Here is a 20,453-nt window from a genome sequence, read left to right on the forward strand (position 1 = left end):
TGGTGATGTGATCTTGAATGCTCCATGTCCTCAGAGTCCCCTCTCTGTTCATCAAGCAAATCCCTGTCTTTCCCACATCAAGGCTAAGCAGGCGTGAGTGTTTAACTGCAGAACATCAAAGGGAGAAGTTTTCGAAGACTCCATTGTTCTCTTAACTCCAGACTGAAGTTAGTTAACAAGCCTTTTTTTTTTTTTCTGTAACTTAACCTTTTGAGGAAAAACTCCCTTAAAATAAATAAGAATTTTGTTTGTTTTATTTGTTCTTTTTTTTTTTTCCCCAAATATTTCAAAAGCAGAAGACAGTATTAAACTGCACGTGGCGGGGAGATAAAATCGCCATTCCCAGGGAGATCTGACTTGATCTCCTTGCTGTGGAAACTGAGAGCTGGGACTTCAGTGTCTGGTCTAGCATTCTGTTCCCGTTGCCTGCACCTCTGCTCCACACACACACACACACACACACACACACACACACACCCCACATATGGATGCCACACACCCTGCATGCACACACACAAACAGCACACACATAACACCTGTGTAAACCCAGACACATACCACACCAGACATGTCTGCACGTGCATCCTTGCACCCACACAGACACCCAGAACTCTCTTGAAAAGTATATTTTAATTACATGAAAATACCTTTTCTCACTTTCACTGGGAAAGCCCTAAATTTTTCACCTAGAAATAATTTACCACAAATTTTTCATGGGTGTACTTTTTGACTTCAGAAACTCCTGGTCATCTCACTTGTTACTTTATATAAAAAGTATAATAATGCCAAATTCTATTTTTTTTTTTTTTAGGGATGACACTTTTTTAAAAAAAAAATTAATTGAACTAAGTGGTGTAAAACACAAATATGAACTTAATTTTCCTGATCTGGATTTATTTATTTATTTTTTTTACCTTTAACTTCATGAATTCTGTTGTTTTTGTTGTTAGAAAAAGAGGCAGATCTTACACATTTCAACTCTGAGTTTGCTGTAGACTCGCGGGAGGTTCCGGAACAGGACAGGGAGGCTGCATACGACACACCCGACCTCTCCACCGGAGAACCGGGCTCACGTTTCCAGGCGTCCATCACTCATTCTCTAGAAGCCGACTGTCCTGCAAGTTCTCAATGCAGCTCCCGAGGACTTCGGAACCTAGGACCTCTGTGGGGGTGCGGCACGGTAAGGGTGCTTTAGAGTGTGTCCCCAGATCCTCCAAACAGGAGGAATTAGAGTCTGCCAGTCGTGGGCCCGAGGCTGTTAGATGTGGAGCAACGCGGAGAAGCCGCTTCCTCCGGACCAGGAGGCCCCACAGGGCGGACTCACTTTCCGCAGAAGGGAAACTGGTGACCACAGGCCGTGGCCCAGAACCTCTGCCATCCCACCTGGGCAGCTCGGCTGGGAGAGGCCGGTTCTTCAGAGGCCGACTCCGTGAGACAGAGAAGAGGGAAGGCAGCGGTTGAGACAGCCTGATGCAGACAAGAGTAAAAAGGGAGGAATCCCGCCCTCCCAGGGGTCCTGCAGCCAAAGCATCACCACATCACCGGCAGGCAGTTGCCATGGAGAATGTGACTCGGCAGTGCGGTGACAGCGGTGACAGCAGACATTTGAAGAAGAAAAGGAAAGAGTGAGAGGAGGGGCCAGGGGACTGGCCACCACCCAAGACCTCTGGGTCTCAAAGCCGCTGTGGGCACTGACCCTGAGCTCAGGCTTTGGACGAGGGTGGGTCCCGTCCTGTGACCCCCTGGACCTCTGCCCCCAGCCAGGACAGCTGGGGCGTCGGCACACCTCTCCAGGCCTGCTAGCTCACCTGGAGGTGGCCCTGGCCTGGGGGTTGGTGGCCAGCCTTCAGCAAGGCAGGGCCCAGTCCTGCTATTCCACAGGCTGCTGGGAGGTGGCGCTGGTGTGCCCCTCGGCGTCCACGTCATTCAGGGTGGGGCCCTTCCCAGGGGAGTGCTGCTGTAGGTAGGTTTAAGTGAAGCCGGGAACACTACACGTGTCCAAATTGCAGAGTTTATTTTGAATACAAATCACAAATCCTGCAGGTTTGCGGGGCACAGGTCCCTCCCCTCTGGCGTCAGCGACTTTCGCTGTGGACGCCAGGCAGCGCCCTCTTTCTGGCCCGCACTTTGGTGCAAGCTTCCTGTGCAGAGACGGTCTCTTAAGGGAGGCCTGGGCGGACGCTGAGGGCTGCTGGGCGCCCCGCCCTTGGAGTCTGCAGAGCCACCTGAATGCCCTTGAACCCGAGGTCGCGTTTCCGTCGTTGTGTTCCTTGTAGTTTCACATTTCGTAATAGTTAAATCACTTTCTCTCCTCCCAAATGTGCATGAAAATCATACCCGCTCCGGAATAGTTGCGGAAGCTTTCTAATGATCACAATAAGACAAGTTTCTTAGAATTTATTTTAGGAAAAAAAAAAATCAGACATGCACACCACTAGAATGACTAATATAATGAGTTCATATGCCTGTCATTCTTTTTTCAAGAATTTGATTTAACATTTTGATTTGAAAATTTTTGATTGGATACATTTGATATATATTCATTATTTTAAATCGATAGTATATTTTACAGCACTGACTAGATATCATGGCATTCCACACCTGCTCACAGAAGCACACCTCTATAAAAATTGGCTATTTTCTTTCATAACCAGAATGCATTCTTAATTAATAAAACTGGCCACAGTTCTTTGTTACCCATTCCATAATCACATTATTTTGAAATTCCTAGTTTTATGCTGTTTTACCATTGGTTGGATTGAATCAGGATCCAAACAAGTCTATCACAATACTGAACCACTTTGTAAAGGAAAAAAGGACCTGAACATACACAGATATTAACAGAAAGTTAGGAATCCTCCGAGGCTAGAATCACTGTTACTGCTCCCCAGCAAGACCTCCGCCTGTGAAGGGCTGTGATATGGAACTCAGCCAGGAGGGGGAGCAGAGCACCCAATAGCTTTCCCTCACCTCTCTGCCACCCAGTGCTCAGGGCTACACTTGGGAGGAGAAAAAGTGTCTGTTGGGTATAAAACTCTGAATAATGCAATATCATTCCTGTTGGTTAAACCCAAAAAGACCCACATGAGAATTTAAAAATGGAAAACAAGCAAAAGTTAATGTTAACAGCAAGAAAATTGTTCACAATTGGGGCTACTAAATTGGTTGGGCTTCATGTAAAGACTAGAGAAATGAAATAAAAAGAAGAAATTTGAAAATACAATGTCCAATCACACAAAATATCACAGGCCACGTGGTGAATCTCAGCTATCCTATTTGCAAGTCACAAAATGATATGTATCCCCTTCTCATCACTCAAAATTGTGCTATGCATATTTCCCAAAGTAAAAGAAAGTCATTAGGAAATGTAAATGATGCATAACAAGGGAGAAGTGAACTTTGGGTGCTTTAACTTATTCAAAAGGTGATTTTTGAAATGCCAAAAACTTGCAGGTACTGGTGAGGCACTGGAAAGAAGTTAGAAGATATATTGGATCCATTTTACAATATAGATTATGCTTATGAATTTTATGTAGGAGGAGGATGTCTGTTTAGCATTTTGATATTGATATTCTGGGCTAAATGCACAGAACTGCTCTGCCCAAATTGTTACTTTTGAAAAAATGAAAAAGTTGGAAATTTGGGACAGTTGAATATTCTTATAAGCAGTCGTGGTAGGAATATAACAATTCTGTTAAAGGGAGAAAAATCATGAAAACTTATCCTATAAAGCTTAATACGTGTTAAGCACATAGGGGAATGATTAAAATAAGTACTCAAATAAAAATAAAATTGTTTATTATCTAAACAACTTTAAGTGATCAGATTCACTGCAAAGTCTAAAGTCCAGTTCTGGGAACTAAGATCTCCTTACAGAATGTTCCAAATTCCAGTTTAGTCATTAAAATTATAACTTATGAAGTGATCATCAGATAAAAAATAAATTTATATTTTCCTTGTTCAAAAAATATTAATCACTTTAAGATTTTAAACTCTCTTTGATTATCTATTAAACCTTAATTCCATGTCTGCCCCATCATTTTTGGAACTAACAGAAGTATTTTGAAAGTTGATAGGAAAAATCATCTTACAGAAGATAGTTTTAATGGGAATGTTGTTTATTACCTAATTAACTTTCTTACTTCTGTAACTCTTGTGAAAAAAAGTCATGTCCATCAAAATCCTAATGGTTGTGAAATCACAGTTGCCAGAATAAAATGATAACATTGTAACTAAGATATTAATCTATATTTCTTTAATTTTTCAAAGGTTGGAATAACTTTTTCTGTGTTTCAAAATTCAAGCAGTAAAACCTGGCATATTTCCTGGGTTGACTGACATTTAGAAACCTAAAGCCTTTTTGGTTAACCACACATTTTGAGAATAAGCAAAATACAAGTTGTTTTGAATTGATCATGCTGTAATCGACAGAGACGGGAGTACTAAGCCAAGACAGTTATCATAATGACATGTGATTTAAGTTGCTGGAGCAGAACGCTGGGTTCTCCAAGTCAGGATGCACAGCTTCAAAGAACAGCTTAAATATCATGAAAGTCCACAGTTGGTCTTATGTTCATGAATGATTCTCTGAAAACTATGTAAAGCCTCAGTTAGTTACATGACGAAAAGAGACTTTGATCCTACCTTGTTATGTGCAAATAAGAGAATAATTGGTGACAAACTTGGCACAGAGCACAGTGTCTCTGGATTATGTTCTTCCTTTCAAGAGAATTATTGCTCTGCATTATTTCATGGAGGGTGCTCCATGAGTGTCCAGTAGAACACTAAAGCCCATGAGTGGGCTCCAGGAGAACAGTTAGACTTCCTTCACGTCCTCTCCCATTTGACTAGCCACGGACCTGGTACCTGGCAGGTGTTGTAGGAACTTTCCTGCCAGGAGTGAATTGGAGACAAACAGGTAAGTTGCTAGGAGCTGAGATGAAGATAATCCAGGCATGTTCAAGTATCTTTTGGTAGCAGAACTGCCAGAATGTTTGATGCACACTTGAAAGGGAAAGTGAGATGAGTAGGAATTGAAGGAGATTTCTAATATGTGATTTTTGTGACTAATGCATTTGATGAATGCATTTTCTGGAGTGGAGAACAGATTTGGGTAGGGATTAAGATGTTTATTTGAGGAAAAAAAAATAGTGACATCCAAGTGTAGAAAGATTTTAAGTAATATATGCCAGGTTGGGGCCTGAAGGCAAGGTTTTGATTGACATTATGAATGTGAGAATTTGATAACTTAAAATAGCATGATGATCCTGAAGAACTGATAGAAACTCTTTATGGTGAAGGCATATATAAAGAGAAACTATCTCCCCAGGAGACAGCTGTCAGTTTGACTTCATCCATGAGACCTGGGCATAGTTGATCTAAGAAAAAAAGACTGAGAGTCAGGCACAGTGATACATACCTGTAATCCCAGCTGCTCAGAAGGCTGAGGTAGAAGGATCACAAGTTCAAAGCCAGCCTCAGCAACTTAGCAAGGCCCTAAGCAACTTAGCAAGATCCTTCTCAAAATAAGAAAAATAAAGTAAAATAAAATAAGGGTTAGAGATGTGATTCAGTGATTCAGTGGTAGAGTGCCTCTGAGTTCAACCCATGGTACCAGTGGGCGGGTGGGGGACGGGGATGAACGAAAAGGAGACTCAAGAGCAGCATCTGGGAGGGAGAAATTCTGAGCTGACTCCAACATGCTTCCTCTTTTACAGTCTGCCACATGCAGCCTGGTAGCTAGGAGAAGAATCACCACAGTGACAGGTGGGACCAGGGTCTCTTCCACGTAGCCTTTCAATTAAATGGGAATTCAACAGAATGTATCACCAACAGAGAAAGTAGCTTTCCAGTGCTCTTGAATCCCTGACACTAAGAATGAAGGGGAAAGAGGACCGCGTCCAGCCATCCCTGATGTGTGAGAGGAAAGTTTTCCTCCTCTGGGGAAATTTTCTTCCACCAGAGTCTTGTGCTACCATGTGAAGGTCTGGCCTGTGTTCCACTCTGTGACAGAATCACAGACCCCTTCCACCCAGTGCCGTCACAATACAAGTCAGAACAATGGAGTCTCCGTTTGCACATCTGCAAATCAGGGCTCATTTGTGTGATCTTGCATAATCTGAGGCTGAGCATATGTAAAATGTATTGACTAGTATTCAGTACTTTCTTGGTGATCAACAAATGTTATCCTAAAGAAGAATATCTTCATTCTGTTTTAGTTTTAATCACATCACAATTTTCATCAGTAATAAAACATAATTTCCCCCCAAAGAAAACATGATCACTTACAATGACCTTGAGCCTTCAGGTAGCTTTCCTATTGATAATACCTACTTTAAAATAAAAGATATTGCGAAAGTCACTCCTAAAGTTTGATCATCTTGGAAACTAGGTTTCTGTATTTTTTCTGTGAATAAAAATTTGACTTGTGTAGAATTTTCAGTGGCATGATTACTGGCCCTCTATATTTGGTATTGCTCTTCTGTGGACAAAGGGAAACAGGGATAACAGTGCTCAGAACTTCCCAGGGCTGCCTCTGAGGTAACTGGAATTAGAAGTGTGGAGGCTGTGGTGTAGGCATGCTCAGAGGGGTCCTCAGATCTCCTCCATCGGGATAACGTAACTGAAGAGGTCTGTGCTTAACCTCCATGAGCGCCCCTCATCTGCAGGAGTGCATCCCAACACCCCCAGCAGATGTCTGAAACTGCTAATAGTGCAGAACTGGTACATATTGTGTTTTCCCATACACACATTTGTATGATAACTTTTAACATGTCAATTAGGCACAGGAAGAGATTGACAACAAGTAATAATAGAAGAGAAAAACTGCAACAATAGATTGAAATAAAAAATATGTGAATGTGTTCTCTCTTTCTCTCAAAATATCTTATAGTGCTATGCAATGTTTTCAGACCACAATTGATTGCAGACATAACCCGACCCTCAAAAAGTGAAGCTCCGACACTGGGGTAAGCAGGGACATCACTGGACACATTTACTGTCGCAAACCAAACACTGACAGGCAGCGTGACTTAATAGTTATAAAACATTCATAAAAAATTGTGATTATTATGATATACGTATAATGTGCATTATATATAAATAAATATTGAGTGTATTTTTTCTTACATTAAACAAAATAAGGAGGAATCACTATGAGGCTGTCCAAGCACAGAGCTTCCTATTTAGTGTTTCTCAACTATTTGTACCCAGACCACCTTCCATTAACATTAACATCAGACACCCGCCCTCGCCTTCTGGGTTGCAATCATTGACTTGCGGAATCAAAGATTCTGGGGTCTTTCATCTATTTGTGCAGCTAAGATTTGGGGGCTGTGAATTTGTTTGAAGTGGGTTTACTGTTCACTTCCAAAATAGGCCTCATAAAACGGCAGGGACCTTCCTTTTACCCCTCCCCCGGGTGCTAATCCCACTGGTGCCTTTCGGAAGTCCCCTGGATAGCGCAGGGGCGCAGAGGAGGGAAGTCCCCTGGAGAGCGCAGGGGCGCAGAGGAGGGAAGTCCCCTGGAGAGCGCAGGGGCGCAGAGGAGGGAAGTCCCCTGGAGAGCGCAGGGGCGCAGAGGAGTCTCAGCTTCGGAAAGGCGGGTTACCAGGGGCGGTGGTAAGAGGCGAGCCAGTCTGGGCTTCCTTCCTCTTCGCGGAAGGGGGAGCCACCTTCTCCGCAGTCTATCCATCTGGTCAGGGAGGCTGCGGCTGGAGGGTTTGGCTCCAGTGGAAAGCGGATGGACCCTGGGCCCCGACTAGCAGGAGGTGGGAGGGCCTTGTCCTCTGTACCCCCGTCCTCTTTCCCCCCCTAGAGAACCAACCACAGCAGCAATCGCAGCACCTTCGCGGGATACCGGTGAGGACAAGGATGGAAATTGCGTTAAGATGAAATCCCTGGTGACAATGTCTCAGAAAAGAGCCCATCATCCAGCAGTACATGAACATATCCGTCTATATATATATATATATATATATATATATATATATATATATACGCACGGTGATTTAAAACTTGTGTAAGACAGCTTCCTCAATATGTGGACTCTCAGAAGCTGCCATGTATTACCAACACAGTATTCAGGCCCTTCTGTCTGTACATCCATAAATGGAAGAAAGTCAAGTACTTCTGGCAGAGATGGAATTCCGAGTAAAAGCTGAAATGGAACAACTGGTCTCCAAATCCATCAAGATGGTAGGATCAGAGAGGTCACTTTGTTTTTCTTTTTTCACCCAGAGGCACATTGTTATTTCCCATTCATCAGACCCCAGTAGACCTCTAGGAGCCAAATCTGATCCAATCACACAAGAGTCTTTATTGCAAGCTGAGCCTGGACTCACAACCGTTTCTGATGCAGCCGTCCCAAGGAGTGAGTCCCAGTCTGTTGTTCATGAGATTTATAGGCTTAGGGGGATACTCTAAACACCACACAGCATCACACATTCCATACTGCGGGAAAAACGAACAACAACTCTTAACATTGGTTAGTACATTCATTGTTGGGAGCATGTTGGGTAAGCCTTGATTGGTTAGTTTAAGAGGGGGAGACATTTGAACTGATTGGTTTAAGCCGTGAGGGGTGTACATGCTAAACTGCATAGTTTCCTAACTCGTTATAAAACACGGAGACTACTGGGGGGTCGCCTGGCATTCCAGGTATCTTCCCTGTCTCACGCTGATTGCTAGGGTTATCACAATCAGGCCTTAGGCCTCAAACATTCTTTGGTCTTTCCAGGAACTAGTGTTGCTGAGTCAGGGACACCTGGCACTGCAGATCTCTCCCGTTATTTACAGACAAACAACTCTAGCTCCATGCCTAAGAACGCTCTGTGGGTTTTCCAAGAATAAGGGTCACCCTCCCACCACCTTTGGACAGGCTTTGCTCTGAGGTAGAGGCTGGTTTCTCAAAAATGGAGTCACATCAGTTTCTCAACATAATCACTATGCCACATTCCCAGAAGAAGAAGAACAACAACAACAACAACAACTTATTTTGAGAAGAGGTCTCCCTAAGTTGCTGAGGGCCTTGCTAAGTTGCAGCTTTGAACTTGCAGACCTCCTACCTCAGCCTCTGGGGTCTCTGGGATTAAAAGCATGCATTGCCATGCCCAGTAAGAGATCTTTTTTTTTTTTTTTAAGCTTAAAGTTTACTTAAAATTTAAGAAGTCTTTTTTTAGGGGTTTTGTATCCAAACTTTCAGCTTGTTTATTAGAATCAGAAAAAATAAAATCAAAGGAAACACAGCTTATATTGCTCTTAACAATAGTAAAGATAGATGCTCATAGGAAATCACAGAATTATGCACTTGAAAGGAAACTTGTTCTCAGCAGTTCTTATCTCTATGCTTGTATTTTATTTTTTTAGTTCCATCACTATTTGGCATCTTGTTAACAGGAGAAGTTAATTTGTAGATGGTAACTGGGAGACTTCCCTAGTTGGATGGAATCTGTATTTCACAAGTGGCTTGGAAAATGCAATCTTTGTCTTTCATTTTTCCTACAAAATTCCTTTTCACCCTCAGTACTTCACCCTCTTATTTGTCAATCATCGTCCTCCTCTTTCAGGTCCTGCATTCATTTCCTCGAAGAAGTTGCCCTAGTGTCCTCAGCATGTTAACTAATTGGCCCTGCTCACTAAGTTCCAGCAAGTGCTCTATTTATAGTAATACTTATTATGCTAATCCATTTTCAGTTTCATTGGGGACTGAAACAGAACACTTGAAAAGAGGCTACTTAAAAAAACTAAAGCATTTGTTCTTTATTATATGCATGTAAATAATAGAAATACGATACATCTTTCAATTCTTCATGATTTGGTCCCAAGTACAAGTCTCATGACTTGAATTTCAAGAGAATCTATTCAAGGGAGTGAGCCCATACTAAAAATACCTCAATTCATCACTTTTGGGTGGTTCTGGAAACAAAACATTTTATTTGATAACTATAAAGTGGGAATTAAGCAAATACTTAATTTTTTCTAATTATTGATTTAAAAATATCAAATAGGTAGCCTCATGTTTTCCCGCTCTGCACTTGCTCTGTTCCAGGTCTCTGTTCCCTGCTGGACGGCCAGCTCCACAGGAGGAGGCCAGCCTGTGAGTTCTTCGGACCTGGCCATGCTCTGGAGGTGTGGGCCACCTGATGCTCAGGAGAGAAGTGAAACATGAATTGACAGGAGGGAAGGATGCGTTCCACTTTGTAGCTGAGTATTATTATAGAGGTGCTCAAATATTTAACATTTACTAACACATTCACTGAATCCTGAGGAAGCCTCTTGCTCTAACAAGGACAATTGTAGGAAACATTGAAGGACACACAGTGGTTTGTTTTTTTTTTTTTTTTTTTGAAAGGAGCGTGATTACTAGTGCTATAGGGTCTAGGAAAGGAATTGAATCCAGATTTTGAATTAAGTAAGATTTTACTTAAGTAATCAGGTTATATTCAGTCAGATAATCTGAACCTGTTTTCTTATAATTTATCAAAAACAAAGGATAATACAACATATGTTTTCACTGATGACTTGAGATGTGGATTTGAGGATATGTTCTTTTCAAAGGGCTACTTTCATGATGTAAAAAGGATGACAGGCTTTATGTGATCTTTTAATATTTCTGCCCTTCTGTGTCACCAAGCAAAATCAAAGCTTTTATATTAACAAGCAAAATAAAATCAATATACTTTATTACATGTGCATTTGGTAGCATTTTTAAGGCTTACTCTTGGCAAATTCACCCTCTGTGCATCTTTTATTTTTCTTGTGCCCTCAGCCCAGTGGTTGATGCCCGCCCACCCATGGAGGGAAGGTGTTCTTTATTCAGTAGATAGACTCACCTGCCAATCTCTTCACACCTGGAAATAAAGTGTTGCCAGCTTTGCGTGCATCCTGTGGCCTGGGCAAGGGACACGTGAGTAGCCAACACAACACTTTGCACCACATATATTATACACACATGTTGTATCGCCTCATGCACATCTGTACATACACAAGAGAGTCAGCATGTAATGCTACCTCAATCATTTCTTGGACTTACCCAGTTAAAATACATGCTTAAGGTAAATGCCTTCAAAACAGTCTTTACACATAGAGTTCTTGGACTTGAAGGCTGCATGGTCTATGGCCAGTTCCTGTGGGCAAGGCTGTCCCACATTCACATTTACAAAGGAAGAGGCACTTAAGATCCTGATGGTCTACCTTTTCCTGAGATGGAGTTATACACACACACACGCACACACACACACACACACATATATATATGTGTGTGTGTGTGTGTGCGTGTGTGTGTATGACATTCTATGAACCTTGATGGATTCTAAGACCTGCCATCCTTTTCCAAGAAAAGCTAATGTGAAGACAGGGATTTCCAGGTGCCCAGATCATGGGGGTGGGGGTGGGGGGAGGGCACCAGGGATGACTCCAGGCTTCCCTGCCTGAGCAGGTGCAGGCTGAAGTTGTCTTCCACGGAGAGGGGAGGAGGAACAGGTGCAGAGGTGGGAAATAGGAATTGCTCCTTTCAGGGCGTGAGATTAAGATGCATATTAGATATCCAGCATGAATGTGAAGAAGGAAGTTTGGATACAGGATTCTGGAGTTCATCAGAGATGTGTGGCTGGAGGAGCAGATTCAGGAGTCATTAAAGGCAGAACCTTGGCAGGATCAGCAGCAGAGACAGGAGTACAGTGTTACCTAGGAGACTTGCCATTGAAATGACAAAGAGGAACTGGAGTGCCTCTGGAAGGAAGGCTGGGGAGTGACTCCCCAAGAGAGAAAGGCTTTCTGTGGGGGGTGGAAGGATGTGAATGGACCAGCCACCGAGAAGCATTCCAGCAAAGACCACCCAAAACAAAGGCCAGCAGATGGACAAGAGCTCAGCCTAATGGAGGACTCAGCTCTCTGGCCTAACTCTTCCCCCTGCATACCTGGCCCCTGTGCTGCCATTGCGCATTCTTTCACTGAAGTAATTCCTCTTCATAAAGATATATGTGTATATGTGTGTGTGTGTGTGTATATATATATATATATATATATATATATATATATATATATATATGAGTGTGTGTGTGTATAGACACACACACACACACACACACACACACACACACACATAGAGAGAGAGAGAATTTTTTTTTTTTTAGAAAGGGCCACTCTGCCCGCATGTGAGATGCATGCAAATAGAACGTAAAAGCATCACAAAACAAAGGCTCATAGCAAAAACTTGCTTTTAGATACTAACAGCACCCCATTACTGGAGACTATTCCAGGCCTTGCATGCCCTTTGGTAAAACACTGAATTTTAATTCCTCAGACATGCTGTGTTTACACTGTTCTGTTTATTTATTGATATACTCTTTCTGTGTTATATAGCTCTCTTGAACTGACTTTTCTAACTGAACTTTTGCATCCTTTAACCAACACCCTCCTTATGCCCCTGGTAACCATTACGCCACTCTATTTCTGTAAGTTCACTCTTTCCAGTTTTCCACCATTGGTGAACTAATTTGCACGCCTACTAGCACTGTGCAAGGGTCCCCTTTTTTCCATGTCCTACCCAGCACTTGTCACCACTCATCTCCTTTACAATAGCATTCCAACAGGTGCAAGCAGTATCTGACTGTGCTTTAATTTGCATTTCTCTGATGATTGATGATGTAGTGCACTTTCTCATATACCTTCTGGCCATTTATTTGTCTTCTTTTGAGAAATATCTGTTCCACATTTGTTCATTTTTTCATTGGATTATTTGTTTCCTTAATATTGTATTATTTGTTTTCCTTATATAGTTAAAATTGAACTTCTTACCAAATGTATGGTTTTGAAAATATTCTCTCACTGTAATTAGTTTACTTCTCAATCCCAATGATTATTTCCCTGGCTGTGCAGAAGAATTTTTCATTCCATATGATCCTGTTTGTCTATTTCTACATTTGTTGACATGTGTTTGGATTCACAGCCAGAAAATGATTTTTCAGAACAATGTCATGAACAGTGATATTTACTATTTCAGTTTAAACCTATTAACTTAAACTGTATTGTCAGAAAGTAAATATATCATAGAATATCTCCACACATGCTTGTTCAACTTGGATAAATTGAATCATAAAAAACTTAAAACAGTGCTTAAAGCCTCAGGGAGCAAACACACCAAGAAATGAATACATAATCACTAGGTTGGCATGTCTTAACTTTATGGATTAAACTTGATTAAAATTTCATACTCAAATTTTTATTTCCTTTTCCCTCTTGAAGTGCTATTAAATGTAATGCCCTCATTATCTTTAATCTTTCAGAGATTTTTCATATATATAAGAATATATGATTTTTTATAGATTTTTATAGATTTTTCATATATATAAGAATATATTTCATATATAAGAATTTCACATATATAAGAATATATGTGATGAGTAGTATATATGCATAATTATAATTTTGTTTCTTAATTTTTATTTTTCTAATTTTTAATTTTATTTGTTCTTTTCAGACATACATGACAGTGGAATGTATTTTGGCATATTATACATACATGGACTATTGCACTTTTCTTCAAGGTCAACAAAAATAAATAAATAAATAAATAAGCCATTTTAGAAATTCAACTAGAAGTTTTCCAAAATCAAATAGTAAGTCTACTACCCAATGTAGTAGCTCTCCAGTACTGTGGCTTTCTTGTAAACTTCAGTAGGTTATCAACTAATCACATTTCAGTCAGTCAGTTTGGGGTTAAGATTTTTTCCCCCAATAAAATTTAATCTCTAGACAGATATATGTTGCATTCCCACTGTTAACCTTACACTAGACTCCAGACACACCTGGAAAATGATTTGCCTTCCGGAGTCTTCTTGGGATGACAGCTTGCCTCATGTTTGAACAATAGCTCCTTCCCAGATTTACCTGGACCATGGAATCCTGTTCATCTCCATCCTCCCAAGATTGTCTAGTCTTCCTCTTAAGCCAGGAAGGATGATGCTGGTTCCTACTTTCAAATAAAATGCAGATTTATATTCAAAAGGCATGTTACAGTTAGGATATGTGGTATCCCCCAAAAGCTCATGTGGCAATGTGGGAATGGCAGACGTGACGTCATCAGATTAGGAGAGCTGTACCCTCATCAGTGGATTGACCCATTTGATGGATTAATAATTTGAAAGGATTACTGCGTGATAACTAGAGGCAGGTGGGGCTTGTTGGAAGAAGCAGGTCACTGGGTGTGTGGACTTGGACTGTCATCCTGCCCCCGACTCCTTCCTCTCTCTCTCCCTCCTGTTCCCATGAGCTGAGCAGTCTTCCCACCATGATGTTCTGTCTCATCTCAGGCTAAAAGCACTGGATCCAGCCACCTATCAACTGAACCCCTGCAACCTTGAGCAACAACTCCATCTGTCAGGTATTTTGGTCACAGTGACAAAAAGCTGACTAACATAGCCATTTAAAATGACTTTTCTTAAATAAAGTCTCAACATTGGCTTTTCTATGTTCAATCTATGCTCAGACACTGTGTTCAAAGCAATTGTGTTCTTACCTCAAGTACTTTCAATTCTTTTTTTCAAGAATTTACTATTTGTTTCCTTATTCTAGAAGATTCCCCTTATAATATCGTTATGTCCAAGATTAGACAAATTTCATAAGTCACTCTCTGATACTGGAAAGAACAAGCTAGAGTTGCTTCTTACACTTAGTCCTGCACTCCAAAAAGCTATGATTCATGCGTGCACATATGAGTAACATTATAAATGCTAAGACCTTCACAGGTATTATTTTAAAGGATTGATGTATTTACTTATTGGAGAGTTCCTTAAACAAATTCAGCCAGTTTAAAATCTTGCAGAAATTCCAATTTCTCTTTTAAACTGCACCGGGTCTGGGTTTGCTAATCAGCCATGCGGTACCCCAGCCAGCATCTCCTGTTCCTGGATGGAGGAGAAGCAGTGTTAGCTCATGGCCTCTCACTATTTTTGCTTTCTCAAGCTGAAAGACCTCCCCAGCTCTTGGACATGGAGGGAAGCCCTTCCTCCCGCAGGAAAAGATCGTCTGGGAGCCTGAGGCGATGAGGTGGATTCTGTTCCCTCAAGGCTGGTTCAAGCCTCTGTGCTGAGTTCTTGGGTATTATCCCCGGTGTGTGGGTATGTGCGCGGAGGGCATTCTGCTGCTGTTCTGTCTCACTGTTTTGCAAAGCATCCTGAAGGACTTCTGGAAAACGTCAGTTCATATCATCCAGAAACTCTTACTTCTGTCATTAAATACTAGTGTTTTCTGAACTTACTGACAGACTGACAGAGTTTTGGGGGAACTAATGCTAAAACTTTATAGCTTTATTTTTTAAAAAAAGAGAGAGAAGACTTAATGTGTCTTTGAGGATTTTTTTTCCCCAATCTCCTTTTATTCTCAGGGATAATTTCCAAACATAGAATTAAATGGATCAGTGGAGACACAGAATAAGCTCCTATGGAGATCAGTTATGAAACTTGTGGAGAGTCTAATCATTCTTTCTAATACTCATTTTTCCACCCACTAAATCATTACCTTCATTAACAGTGATTAAAACTAAGCCTCAAAGCTGGCGGAGCTGGACGGAGGCTCACATCTTTCTAATGACTGGACTCCAAAGCACCCTTCTGGGAAGATGAACTCTTCCTGGAGCCTGTGGAGACAGGGGAGCACAGGGACGCAGGGGAGCAGGTGGACACAGGGGAGCAGGTGGACACAGGGGAGCAGGTGGACACCTGGGAGCACATAGACACAGGGAAGCATGGGGACACAGGGGAGTAGGGAGACACCTGGGAGCATGTGGACACAGGGGAGCATGGGGACACAGGGAGAGTAGGTAGACACCTGGGAGCACATAGACACAGGGAAGCATGGGGACACAGGGGAGCAGGTAGACACCTGGGAGCAGGTAGACACAGGAGAGCAGGTGGACACAGGGGACCAGGTGGACACAGGGGAGCAGGTGGACACAGGGGAGCAGGTGGACATGGGGAGCAGGTGGACAGGGAGAGTAGGTAGACACCTGGGAGCACATAGACACAGGGAAGCATGGGGACACAGGGGAGTAGGCAGACACACACGGGGGAGCCCAGGGACATGAGAGAGCAGGTAGACACAGGGGAGCATGGGGACATGGGGGAACAGGTGGACATAGAGAATCAGGTAGACACAGGGGAGCAGGTGGACACTGGGGAGTAGGGAGACCTGGGGGACCACAGGGACATGGGGGAGCACAGGACAGTATGGGGACACAGTGAATCCAGGAAGAGGACTGGAGGTGTGTTAGGACATAAAGCAGACAGGGCACAGGTCAGGGTGAGGTCTCCCGAGGTCAGTTTAAGAACATGTAATGCCCAACATGCGTTCACTACTAGAGGCTGATTTTGTGTATAAAAATCAGTGAATATAATTGGGATCCTCATAAAACCTGAGGGAGCAGATGCAAAGGTCAACAACTGCTCATTTCTTTGGGCTGCATTATGATCCCATATGTAGCTGCAAAACTTATCACTGCTTTATTTTAAAGGCTATAGGCACATATTGGTTACAGTGACAAGAGTGGCTTCTAGAAGGTTTGGGGACATGGTGGGGAGTCTCCGCCTGCCCTGTGGTTTGACATGACACATGGTTTCTATCAGGTGTGAAGGCTGACACAGACTTCCTGTGTGAGCCACAGTCACAGGCTCTGCTCAGAAATGCGGTTCCTAGCGACAGGGTGCAGGATGGTGCCTGAGTGAGAAGGATCATAATCTGACTTTTCATCCTTTAAAATTTTACAAAGGCATCATAGAAGAATGTGTTGCCCCAGAACTTCTTTAAAAACTTGAGCTATTTCACATTGTCTTTGTGCTTGGGACAGATGGTTTAATGTGGTGTTCATCTGATAGTGATCAGTGAACTTAGAATTGGCAATGATAATTAGGGGAAAGAGAAGTCTTTAAAACCAACACACCAAAGGGACAGAAAAAAGCAAGTTTAGAGGCATAAAAATACAGTAAGTAAAGGAGAGTTTAGAAAATTTGTCTAACTGGATTTGTGCAGGATTTAACTTGGTATTTTTATTTGAACGTCTATAAAGGCTTGAGTAACATGGCTATTAGGAAACAAATTGGCATGATATTTAAAAGTGAACTCCTTTTTTCTTGTCCTTTGCATCTTGCCCCCAAAAGCTAATTTTTAGAGTTGTATCTCTCTAAGTGCAAACAGCTTCCCTGAGCTATTATCCTATGATGGTCCCTCATCATAATCCCAGTCTGTTGAATTATCAGGCTGGGAAAACAGATGTGAGAGAAAATTCTAGCATGTGTTTTCTCTTTTAAATGAAATGCTAATTTGGCAATAGTACTGCTTGACCCAATTGATGCCATCGCTGTAGGGATTAAAGAGAAGTTTGTCAAGGGATGCAGAATTTACTGCTAAATCTGCTCATTTACCAATTCCATTATACTAATTTAAAGAAGTGAAGAAATCTGTACCATCCGGGAATTTGTATTCAAGCAAATTTCAAAGAAAATGGTTTCTTATGTTCCTGCTAGTTGGAACATTTATTTAGTTTTTAATTGTTTTCCTGCCGACCAAACAGCAGAATGCCAAGTACAGTGGCTGGCCTGGGAGTCTCTAGAATGGCATGATGCCCCCTGCCCCATGTGTCCGGAGGGTGGATTGAGGGCCTGGGACACTGAGCAGAGATTTTAGAAGGAAGGTTTGAGGGGCAATGGCTGATAGGATGGGGGCTTTGCAGCCAAAGTAAACATTAAAAATGAAATTGGGAAGATGAATTTGGGTGTGAAGGGGCAGAAAGCAGGCAGGATGTGGGAGGAAGGACCTCTTGAGAGGCGAAGCAGGAGAATCCTGGAGGGATCTGAATGTGTGAAGTCAAGGGCTTTTCAGGCTTTGGTTTCTACCTGAAAATGGGGGTCTTTGAACAGGAAGAAATAAGACAAGCTGAAAAGAGAGGGAGACAGAAGTAGGAGTGGGAAAGTGAAAGGAGCACATGGGTGGCGAATCTGGGTCTTCAGTCAAACTGGGGAAAGCAAGGGGCTTACAGAAAAAAGGGAGCATGCAGGTAGGTCCTCTAAGGCTGGGAGGCCGTCTTTAAGCCATGGCTTTTGTAAGCATCACGCAGTGGAGAGGGTGGGGAGCTGCGGAGCCGACGTGTGGGGAACTCAAGGTGAGGCAGTGGATATCAAGTGGTGGGAGCTGAGTGGGCCGAGGAAGAGCCCTGGTGGAGAAGGGAAAGGGGAACAGGAGGTCCACATGGACAACGAATGGGTGGGAAACAGAGAAAGCATGGACGAGCCAGGGGATCACTGGGAAGGCTGCCTGTCCTGGGGCAGGATCTAGAATTCAGCTAAAAAAGGCCCAGATGTTTAGGAGCCATGCTATTAGATGGGAGAAGATACACGGTTACAGGATGACTTCAGGCCAAACCAGAGGCTGGAAGACACCTGGTCTGAGCCCATAGTGCCTTGGTGCCAGGCAGCTGGGAGGATGGGGCCTCGTTTGGTGGTGCAGAGGGGTGGGAGGGACTGGGTGACACACAGAGCCTCTGTTGAAATGCAAAGTCACAGGGCATGGGTTGTCTAAGGAAGACCTCAGGTGGTCCAAGACAGAACAATGGAGCTTGGGAGAGGGACAAATGGACCCCACTGTCACCAGAAAAACAGACCAACCAGGAACACTCAAGACTGAGCACAGGCTTAGAAAATCTAGGGAAGCAACAGGAGTGTAGGATGGAGATGTGCAACAGTGGGGCATGGTTGAGGGGAAGGCGGTCTCCTGTGAGGTGACACAGGAACAAATGGACATTTACCATGTCAGAGTAGCTCTCAGGAATCTTGGGCAGCTGAGGGTGGTCCCCTCCAGGACACAGATTAAGTAGAACCCTTTGTTTCATTACAAATGCTGTAAATGTACAAAGAGTTGGATTAGCAAAAAGGCCATGGGAAATGGATGGGAGAAGCCCACTTATTTTAAAGAGCAAAGTATCCATTACAATGTATAGATTCAAATCCTGAAGTCTCAGAAGGCAAAGAAGCAAATATGGAAAAGAAAGAAAGAAAGGAAGGAAGGAAGGAAGGAAGGAAGGAAGGAAGGAAGGAAGGAAGGAAGGAAGGAAGGAAGGAAGGAAGAAAAGAAACGAAAAGAAAAGAAAGAAACTAATTCAAGGAGAGCTCCTGCTGGGAGTAGAGAGCAAGTCAAAGTGAGGTGAGCACCGGGGACAGGCTGGGCCAGCCTGGTGGTCCAGCTCCTGTGGTAGGAGAGGGGCCAGCTGTGTGTGGGAGGCAGACGTCACCTGGAGGAGGTGAGCAGCATGATCCGGAGCTGAGGGAGGAGATGGCTTTGACCAGCAACAGTGAGGCTTTGGGGCAAAGTTCTGTCCCTGCTGCAATTCAAGGTGAAGGGGATTTCAGAACAGAAAGATTTAGGCTTGAACTCTTAGTTTTGCTTATTAGTGGTTTGAAATTGAGCAAAGCCTCGTGCTCCTGGCCCCTGGCAGCCCGTTGTCTGTGTGCCGAGGATTGTTGCTGAGGAGCCGTCATGTTGGCAAGGGCTCCTTGGTGAGCACACCTGCAAACCCCGCTCCCTGGGAGCCAGGCACTGGCCTGTGTGTGCAGGATGTGGAAACGAATGGGGAGAAATCTGTGCATTTGTAGAACTAAACTCAGGCCCAGGAGGCAGGCTGAGAAGGGTTGGATAGGGAAGTACAGGGTGTTCAGGAAAAAAAAAAATAAATGAAAGCAGAAGTGATTCAGGATGCTGTGGTGAGGAACTGGCCCCAAGTGAGGCCAGGTAAGACATGGTAACTGCATGTGCGTATGTGAATTCTCAGATGCAAACTAAATAAAGTAGCTATTATGCAGACACAAGATATGACATTTTATGAGATGGGAGAGAAAACAGTAACCTGAGCTGAAGAGAAATTTTAGGACAGACTGAATGGAATAAGAATGATATTACTTTCAGAAAAAGTAATTTTATTACATCAATCATGATGGTTACTTGAAAAGCCATCCAGTGTCACGGTGGGTGAAATACACTGATGTATCTCACGATACCCTGGTAAGGTCATGAGAGTGCGTGGTGACGGAGCAAGGGAACCCTGGTACCCAGGGGAGTGCGGGCTGGGCCTTATACAAGCACATCACACTGACCGCCTGCTGGTATGAGCAGCTCAGGACACACCTGTCAGATACACGCACTCAGTTACAGTGAAGTGAGGGTCCAGAGGAGACTGGGGTCTCTGCCTCCAAGTCTGCAACACATGAAATGGATTAAAATGGCATGTAAGAAAATGGAGTGCAGATGTAAATTACCCGATGAACCTTGAACTCTGAGTTTCTGAGTCAGACCCATGCTTCTGCCCTCAGAGGCCTTAGTAAACACAGTGAACTCCTGGAGAGTCAGTTTGCTCCCCAGTGGTGCATGGAAAGATCATTTCAAGGAATTCTGACAAAAAACATGGACTG

Source organism: Callospermophilus lateralis, chromosome 4 (genome assembly GCF_048772815.1).
Source record: "Callospermophilus lateralis isolate mCalLat2 chromosome 4, mCalLat2.hap1, whole genome shotgun sequence".
NCBI lineage: Eukaryota > Metazoa > Chordata > Mammalia > Rodentia > Sciuridae > Callospermophilus > Callospermophilus lateralis.